Consider the following 10227-nt stretch of genomic DNA (forward strand, 5'->3'; position numbering starts at 1 on the left):
GGCTCTTGAGCAGTTCCATGATGAGGCAAGACAAGGTTGTTGTAGTAACTCAGTTATCACATGCTGCCCCTCAGCCCTGTAGAAACTAATAGCGTGTACGTTGTCAGAGTAACTGTTGAAATTACCAACCTGGACTGCACTTGAAATTGCCTGCTATATATAGTTTTGTTTCTAAAGCTGAGAAGGGAACCCAGCCAGCAAGTCCCTCTCCAGATATTCCTGCCTTTTGGAAAATAATTATGGGGGCAGGAACTTAACTAATGGCTCAAATTACTAGGTTTTTTTTTGTTTGTTTTTAAATCTTTCTTAACTAAAAGGATAAAACCTGGTCTCTACTAGAGAGACCAGGTCTCTCCTCCTTTCTGTAGTGGGATAGGCAAGTTTTACTACTGATCAGCAYGTTTAGTTTTTAATTCTTAGTGTAATTGCAATGCCTTTAAATAATCCTTAATATACTTTCCCAAGAGATACTATCAAAACAGCTCACTCCATTAGAAAGTAGGATACCTTCCCTATATTGCTTACTGCATCGATTTGTTTTTTTTTYCCCCATAAAGGGAAAGAATAGATAGAAAGAATAGATGTTTTCCACACTCTATGTGGAAACATGTCACTCTATAAATCCCACACAWCTTATTTGCCAGCCATAATCATATTAAAAATATGTTTTATAAGGACTTGAGGAAAACACAGAAAAAGAGAATACTGGAAAACTTAGAGGAGGAATTTAATGCTGCTAAGTAGGAATAAAGTCAACTATAATGGGAATGGAGGCTGCAGCCCCAATTTGTAACTGAGGCTCAAAGATCAGCTGAATCTCCATCACCCAGGAGACTCTTGCACAAGTTGGAGATTTGACTACTCTGTAGTAAACAACAGACATGTTTTCCAGTGTCTATGGTTATACTATCTCTCTCACAAAGAAAGCAGAACCACTGCAACTATTTATGATTAGGGCAAATTAACCTCCAGCTGTCTTAAACCTGTTAGTATAGCTTCAGAATTGTCTGTGATGAAAAACTCCACTATGGCTTAGGTATCACATTAAGACCTTAAAAGAAAGGTGATAGAAAGTGCAAATTCAGTGGGATACAAATCATACCACTTATAGGGATTCAATATATTTGTGGTGAGAGAAGGAAAAATTAATATCAATAAAGTTCCAATTTGTGGGTACATCAGACATGACCTGTGGGGAAGCACTCCTTTTGTAGACAGGATGATAATGTGTAAGGCCTTTTCCTTTCATCCTCTTTTATAAATCATGTGGCACTTCCTCAGGAGCACATGCAGAGCATGGCTTGATCAATGCAATTCTAAAAGAAAATGTCTGCTAGTAGACATACAGAGAGTGAAGATACAAGGTTATAAGGATATAAAGCTAGCAACAGGATTACTACATAGTTTTAATTTAAGTAGAGGTGGAAAGAGGTCTGGATCTACTGACAAACCAACTCTTAACTTCATTTTCCTATTCAGATTTAGGACATCAGTTCAGAGCCAAAAGCCTAGTGGAAGGGTATCCTAGTCCRCAGGCTGGTTTCTGGAAGTAATCTGTCAAAAGCTGGGCATGGGTTAGTTTCCAAGCACTTCTTAATGTTTAAGAATCCCCTGAGGATAGAGCCCTGCATCTGTTCCAACAGATGTTTTTCCATCTGTCAGATGGGAGTCAGTAATTTTCCCTTCCCTAATGTATCCATAAGAGATCCTTATGTTGGGAATTGGGGGTGCAACAGTACTGGTCAAGGGAGAAATTAACTGAAATCGTGAGTCCTATCCTGTCGAGAGGTACCTTCCCAGAGGTATGAGGTGAAGAACACAGCAGGTGAGTAGCAGAATGGCTTGTAACCTCAAGAGAGCGGGAAAAATATATTTCTTCTGCAGAAACAGGAAAAAAACYTGAATCCTTCTCAAAGAAGTTTCCTGCACGTGGATGTTAATGTTGCCGTCTACTTCAACACTATATGGAGTTGGTAGGACTTTCTGGGTATGTAACTGTTATGCAGAAAGATATTGTCCTTTACTGACCAATGCTGCCACTTCAAAACAGAGTGCTGATGCCCAGCGGGGCCTGTGGTGGTTGTGTTGAGGGGCAAGTTTCCTTAACTTGCAAGGAAGAAGCAGGAACATCTAGTAAATGTCATCTAGTACTCTGCTCTGTGGAGTTCTCCCTTTGTTTTCTTCAACATTTGCCCCTTTCCATAAGCCCCATAGCAAAACTTACATATAATAGGGTAGGACAAGGCCTCATATTGGGTTGGTGGATCCCAAGTTTGATGTTGCATATAATTCTCCTCTCCCAGAAAAAAAAAAAAGAAAAGAAATCTATTTATTTTTAAGAAATGCTGTTAAACCAACCTCAATTCTACTTTTAAGAGGGTAGTGTCTTAATTACTGAATTACTCTTTTTAATGAGCAAATTCTTGTTTGCTAAAGCTACCAGGAGATGGAATACTCCCTAGATGGATCATATGATGATCCTTTCTTTTGAACACACCATTTCTCCCAAGGGATATTGTTCTTCTTTTCCATTGCACACTACAGGGGAGCTCATGAACCTTTTTAGCAATTGTTCAGACGTGGTGGCCTGCACAGGAGCTATCACCAATGCTGCTTCCCTGAGCACTTGGTATGTGGGAGACACTGTTTTCCCACTTATAAATAACCCCCTTCTCAACATTTCCAAATGCTTTTCATCTTTTTTGGGGGAATTTCTAGAATGCGAAGGACATGACTATTGTAATGTTTACTACATACATGCTTGCATAAGGCAGTTCAAGTTAAGGTTTTTGTTTGTTTGTTTCTTTCTCTTCAATTCTGCAACAAATCTTTAAAAATAAGCACTAGGAATTATTCTTGTACATGACTGAATTAAAGGGATTTGTTTCTCCTGCCCTCTCAAACTTGGTTACCCTAAATGCATGTCTTTTGGTATTCCACCAATTGCTTCTGCTGATCTTGTCTTTGTTAGGATGGGAAAGAGCTGACTACTTTGGATTTCAGACACTTCCATTTTAGACTGTTGCAATCTCTGGCTTGTCTATCTGAAAATTCAAAATGGAAGTGTCTGAACTACAACATGGGCATAGGAAAGTGCCATTGGAAATGGTACATTTGAGGGAAAAGATGGAATTTTTTTAGACTTGACCCTGCTGGTCACTTCTTCAGCAGGAATTCTTTGAGTATTAGTTTGAATATTAGGGAGGAGTTCTGAAAGGGATTCAGACAGCAAAGGAAGCAGTGCATAAGTCTTTTATCTCTCCAAGCAGTTTAACAAGACTGTTCATTATAATGTGATTTCTACTATTTCATTTGCAAATCTGCTCAAAAATGTATTTTAAAAGTGCATAAATAGAAAACTAATCTGTTTACAGTACTGAAGCAAACAAGAAGTATTTTAAGGTTAGGCTATTCTGTTTGTCCTACTGCAGGCAGAATATTGCCAATTAGAGGGGAAATCAAATTAGCTTTGCTAAATTCTTGTTTATTAATGTTTGATTGTGGCACAATAGAGCATCTTTCTGTTCTCAGTTTATCCGTATCTCATCTTCTGTGATGAGATGATTTCTCTCACTTGGCTTGCTTAGTTTTAGGGCATATTTTCCTTYCATGTTGGTAAGAACACATCTATCATCTGCAGTGATAGAAATGTTAATAATAGTGCAACCGAGGCAGGATGTGAAAGCACTTGTTCCTGAAAAYGAAATGGCTTCCTCTCGGATTGTAGAGCTGGTTTGGTAAACAGTTCTGTATTGTTTTGCATTGGAAAATGATTCTGTGTTTTGTGTGAATGCAATAGAAAGATACTGCCTGTCTTCACAGTGAATAATTAAACGTGTTTTTCAAGGAGAATTCAAATGGCCTCACAAAAAACTTTACTAGCATTGAATGAAATTCAAACGTTTACTTCTTACCCTTTGCGTCTGTGCAACCAGCATAATGCTGGTTTTATAATTACTGAGTTATATGATTAGTATTTAAGCATCCGTGCCATGATTCCAACTCTATACTAGCAGGCAGGGCGTAAGCTGATACAGCGGGCTGGGATTAGAGATCTCCAGGGCTTAAAGCAAGCTGATATTCACAGAAAGAGGCAGCTCCATGAGATGGGCTGGGCTGATTTAATATCTTTCAGCTGCTAAAAAAGGATGATCCCGATCCTGTGCCTCAGGTGATGTGCTCTTGTTGTTTCCTTTATGTCAGCTCTAAGGCTTCTCTGACCCCTCCATGAGTCAATTCATCTCCCTAAACTAATGAGACAATAAAGGGACAGATAGGGAAAAGCTTCTTGGGTTAGGGAGTGTGCCAGCGTGAGAGCTAGTGCAAAGAAAAGCTGAATACAAATGAAAACAGGAGAGCACGGAGCGAGATGTCTAGTGGAACAGCACCCTGAAGCCTCCTGCAGAGKATTCAAGTGATTTTTAAACAACAGATATTTAATCCTACCATAAATGGCTGCATCTCTCAACTGACTTCCCCAGCCACAAGATTAGTTTGTGTGGTGTCTGTTTAAATTGCAAGTAACTGTTGGATTGCAAGGTAAGGCAAAGAGACCAAGGAACAAAAGAAGCTGTGACTAGTAGATCAAAGTGAGTGTCTGTGCCTTGTTCTCAATGACATGAAGGAAATAAGCTACTCTGGAAAACGCTATTCTCGGCACTTCATCTATATTGATGCCGGAATCRTAGTCATATCTTGACTGAAGGAGCTAGTTCATAGAGATAAAGACATTTCATCTAGTGAGTGATCTCAGGAGATGGATGCAACCTGGATGGGTGCAGGAGCCATCTGGCTGCTACCCCGTCACATCTGGTACACCAAGCAGAAGGAATGACAGGCTGCATTGTTTTGCACTCTGCAGTGTTTCTTCTCAGTAAATCCGATGATGATCAACATATTTTTCCCTTTCTGGAGCCATTTTGTGATACAATGYGCTAGTGACCGCGCTTACTGTGGTGACCTTGGGAAGCCAGATGAGTGGGTGTCTATTTGCTGAGTCCTGCAGATAGAGAAATGCCTGACCTTCAGAGTTTATGGTATAAGATCCCACAGAAGCAAAGTCTAAGGAATAAGTGTGAGTTTTGTGAGGAAACACTCCTTCCCTCGAAAGGAATGTAGGTCACTTTGGAAGCGAGAGTGCCTCGTGCTCCCAACTTGTTCTGCAGTGTGGCTCTCTCTCCTCTTTTGTGCTTGGCCAAACATAAGGCACTCAGGTACAACAGACTGCAACGAAACTGCTTTGGCTCATTCATAAAAGCATGCTCATTATTGTAGTATTTAATTGCCTCTAGTGCCTTCAGTGGGTTGTAATACTGAAACAGAAATAGATCATTTCCTATGATTGCTATTCGTAGAAGTGAAAAAGAAAACTTTAGAGTTGTTCCATCTTCCTGCTGGCAGATTTTTTTTTTCCTACCTTAATGCATGTTTCAATCAATTAAGCATCACATTCAGGTGACCTCAAACAGTCTTCACCAGGCAGAAATGTTGTAGCTCTTGGGTAAAAGACAAACAATAAGCTAATGGTGAGGCCGTTCTTGAATATTCTCACATAAACCATGCAGTGTCTGGTAGGCACGCCCAAGTAATGCATGATATCCTGCATGGTAAATAAGCGAGAATAAAACCACGGGAAGATGTTTAGGCTATTGTGTATGTTGCATCCTTTTTCACGTTTGTGTATGCTTCTTCAAACAATAGGAAAATATAGACAGGAATTGAAACGTTGCAGGGTTTCTGTTGCTTCCCTTGTGCAGCTCATTTCCAAGGCTCGGCTGTTGCCTTGGAAACTGCGGCGGGTGGATTTGCTTCAGTGTGTGAGGAGCTGCAGAGCTGCAGGCAGAGCTCCAGCTGCACAGGGGCACACGGGTGTTCCCATGCACCGCAAATGCCGAAATTGGGGGATTTTGACTTWTATTTGCGATACCGCTTTATAAATTCTAAAAATCTTTGTATTGGAAAACATAACAGGGAAATGTCATATCTATTTTGATGTCAATGATGGTTATGATTTTTAAAGTATTTGTTTGCTTAAATATAATAATMTGAACTGACATTTAGGTAATAGGTATTTAATTTGTTTTGCGAGGTGTGAAATGTGTTTCAATGCTACCATAGAGGAGGGAATTTATTAGTATTTCAATACGTACCTCACCTTAAGTGTTCATTTTTAAAATCTGGGGCTATACTTCCCCCAAATGGTGAAGATTTCCAAAGGGATCCAATGGATTTCTRGTGTTACAGCGTTTAAGAATTTGATGGGTTCCTGATGGATACTCAAAATGTTTAACAGAATAACTATAAAGCTCTGGGAAGCTGAGGTGTGCATAAAATAGGGCACATTAGCTAGTGTGTGAGGACCTTTATGTGGGGAATGCTTTAAGCTGTTCCATCATAGATTGTCAAGAATAACCTGGTACCCAAAGGACTCTGAAATCGTTGTGTGGATGCCATGCAGATGCCTGGAGGGACAGTAGTGGTGCAGTCCCACCAATGCCGAGGAGATGTGACAGCCTACGGCTGCCCGCAAGCGAGGAGGGMCACGCCTATAGGGTATAGGAATGTATATGCATGCATTGCATGAGCACTGACAAAGACTGTGTGTGAAGAGGCAATGCAGAAACGTGTTAAAATAAAATATTGACAGCAGTTTGAATATAAAGGAKACAGTGCTTGAGAACAAATTGTTGGAAAAACCTCTGTATTAGCACAATTCTGAATATTTTCTGGTTGCAAMAGTAATGGCATAATAATACCATGTATTGCACGAGTCCACATTCATGACATTTCACCACAGATTAAGATTCTGCACGATAGGAGAAAAAGAGCCATCATCCACACCCAAGTCACTTCACYGCTGAAAATAAGCGTAAAGCGATTTTCCCAAGGTCACAGGGACGAAATGCAGGGCAAAGACATGATGGCTGCTCTCTAACCGCTGATATTCCCTGCCTTAGAGGGGGATGAAAGATCTGAACAAAACCAGTGGCTGTATGCAKCAATTTACGTTGCTTTAAGCACAACTAACCTGAATAATATGTAACTAACTCTGTTCATCCTGGCTGCAATTACTTTTGTTCCTGAAAATGGTAATGATGTACCACGTTAATTATTAGCTCACCCTTGCAAAAATCCACTGTTTTTTGTAGCTGCTGTAACGTTACAGTGCAGCACGATGCCGAGAGCAGCAAGGCACAGGCTGCTGTTACAAATCTCATGCAGTCTGCTGCTCCTTTCTCTCTTTGTCACGGAATCGCAGCGTTACAGACTCACTGAAGTTGGAAGGTCCCTCTGGAAGGCTTAGTGMAGCCCTTTACTCAAAGCTAGGTAATCTAGGTACCTAGAACAGGTTACTTAGTCATGACCAGTTCGGGTTTGAATATCTCCAATCGCTCAGGACTTTCTGCTTTGAGTGCAGCCACCCTCACAGCGAATAATGTCATCTAACCTTTAAACTGAATTTGCTCTACTTTGGTGCATGCCAATTGCTTCTTGTCCTAGCACTGGGCTCCACTGAAAAGACTCTGGCTCTGTCTTCTGTCCCCCATCAGATGCTTATGCATATAGACAGGTAGCCCTGTCCAGCAGGTTCGTGCCTCTCTCGTGCTGGGGAGCCTTCAAATGGACACAGTGCTCCAGACGTTGTCTCACCAGGGCTGAGCAGAGGGGAAGAAGCACCTTTCTCCCCTTGCTGGAAACAATTTTCCTAAGGGACCCTGGGATCTTGCTGGCTGCCTTTGTCACAAGAGCACTTTGCTGCCTTATGGTCAGCTTTTCCACCAGCACCCTCAGGTCCTTGTTTCCAAATCTGCTTTCCGGCTGGTCTTCTCCCAGCCTGTGTTGGTGCATGGGATTATTCTTCCCTAGGTGCAGGCTTCTGTACTTGTCTTTATTGAACTTCCCAAGGTCACTCTCTGTCCAACTCTCCAGCCTGCTGAAATCCCTCTGAAAGGCAGCCCTACCAGGTGGTCTCTGAAACATCCCCCCGGTTTTGTATCATGTGCAAATCTGCTGAGGATGCACCCTGCCCCATCATCCAGACTGCTAATGAAGATGYTAAACAACACTGGCCCCAGTACTGACCCCTGGGGTACTCCACTAATGTCTGGCCTCCAAAATGGACTTTGTGCCATTGATTACAGTCCTTCATGCCCAGGAGTTTGTCCAGTATTCACTTTCTGTCATTGCCAATCTATCTGGTGTATGCTTCATCAGCTGCCAATGAGGATGTTTCAGGAAGCAGTTCAAAAGCCAGCYAAAGTCAAAATAAACTGCAACCGCTGCACCCTCCTTGTCCACAGAGCTGGTCATTTGTCATGAAAGGCTACCAGGTTGGTCCAGCAGGTTTTCCTCTTTGTAAATCCATGCTGACTCTTCCAAATCACCTTCTTGTATTTAATAGGTTTAGCAATGGCTTCCAGGATTATTTACTCTATCATTTGCCCAGGGATTGATGTTAGGCTGATCAGCCTGTAGTTCCCTAGATTCTCCTTCTTGTCCTTGTTGAGGATGACATGACATTTGCTTTCTTCCAGTCCTCAGAAACCTTCCCTGATCACCACAGCTTTTTGAAGGTTATCAAGAGTGGCCTTGCACTGACATCAGCCAAGCTGCTCAGCACTCACGGGGGACAGCCCACCTAGCAGGGCTTGGATATACCAAGTTTGTTTAAATGTTCCCTAGCCCTTTCCTCCTCTGACTGGTGATGCTTCCACTTCTGCACTTGTCTCAGGTGTCTGGGATTCCTGCAAGAATCCTCGTAGCAAAAAGCAAGGCCAATAAGACACCAAGTACCTCAGCCYTTTCCATGTCCTTTGGTCCCTGCCCCATTCAGCAGTGGGTCCAGCTTTTTCCTCATTTTCCTGAAGACCAACCAGGTGGCTTTGACTTCTCTTCTCACCAAGTCCTTTTTGCAAGGGATTCTTCCAGGCAGGTCACTGAACAGGCCCAACTCTGCTCTTCTGGTGTCCAGGGTGTGCTCCTGCTATGGGATTTGCCTCGTGCCCTTCCCTCTGGATCCTGTACTCCATCCCACAGTCACCACAGACAAAGCTGTTCCAGCTGGCACAACCCTGGATAATTCTTCTTGCTTGGAAGTTTGCGTCAGGTCCACCAGAGGCCTCTCCTTGTGGGTTCATTATCACCTGTGCCACAAAGCTACCGTCTATGCCCTCCAAAGACTCCCGGATCGCTCAGGCCCTGCTAAATTGTCCCTCYGGCAGATATTTGATTAGCATTTTGCCATCAAACTCAACAGTTTCTACACAATTCATTATAGACTCTACTGAAATGTATTTCACATGTTCTCCCTGGCAGCAACATTGGGAAGTTTATCTCGGTTCAAATATATCTGTAGTTTTCACTGCTGCTGTTGAATTGTCTTTCCTCCCCCAGTCTTCTGCCACGCTGTATTTAGCACAGTTTATTTCTAGCAGAAAATAAGTGGAGATATTAGGAGCAGGATCCAAAATCTTCCAAAATGAGGTGCATGCCAGATCTGTGGTGAGAGGAGATCAGCTCAGCTATAGGGGAAAAATGAAGAAAAAAAGAAAGATATTCCATTCCCACGGATGTTCAAAATGCTGCCACTGCCAGGCCACTCCCAGAAAGAGCCATTTGCTGGTGTGAAATGCCATGGTAGCCCTTCTGCATTCCTGAAATGAGAGACTCGCATAAATATGTTTGGCAGCACTATCCAAAATAGTGTTAACTGGCTTGGAAGTTGGCATTGCCTCTGTCACTGCAGACACCACCCCCGGTTCCTGCTCGTTTTGTCCGGCTGAACTGTGTGACTGTGTGAACTGGGTGACTGCGCTTACAAAGCACCAGAGCCGGGGCCGCTGGGTCGCGACCAGGAACACGGCCTCGGGGTGCTAAGAAAACACCGCAGTTSGCTGCTGCGCTCCCTGGCTGCACACTCTCCGGCTCCAAAAGCAGGCGGGAGGGCAAAAGCGGGCGTGTTTCCGACAGGTGTTTCTAAAGCAAAGCAGCCTTGCTATAAGTTAGTAGCTTTTTATTATATATATATATTATACATATATATATAAAATGTATAATGCAYGTAATAACTATAACTGCTATAAGGTATCCAAATTTAATAATCTCTTTCTTTCTGACGTGCCCACCGCGAGGCGCCCTGCGATGTGCCCTGTTCCGGCGCTGCTCCTGCCGGGCCGGGGGCCGGAACCTGGTACCCGGTACCCGGGCTCGGTGCCCGGTGCTCGGTGC

The sequence above is a fragment of the Nothoprocta perdicaria genome, unplaced genomic scaffold (assembly GCF_003342845.1).
Source record: "Nothoprocta perdicaria isolate Ctin4 unplaced genomic scaffold, notPer1 scaffold_24, whole genome shotgun sequence".
Lineage (NCBI taxonomy): Eukaryota > Metazoa > Chordata > Aves > Tinamiformes > Tinamidae > Nothoprocta > Nothoprocta perdicaria.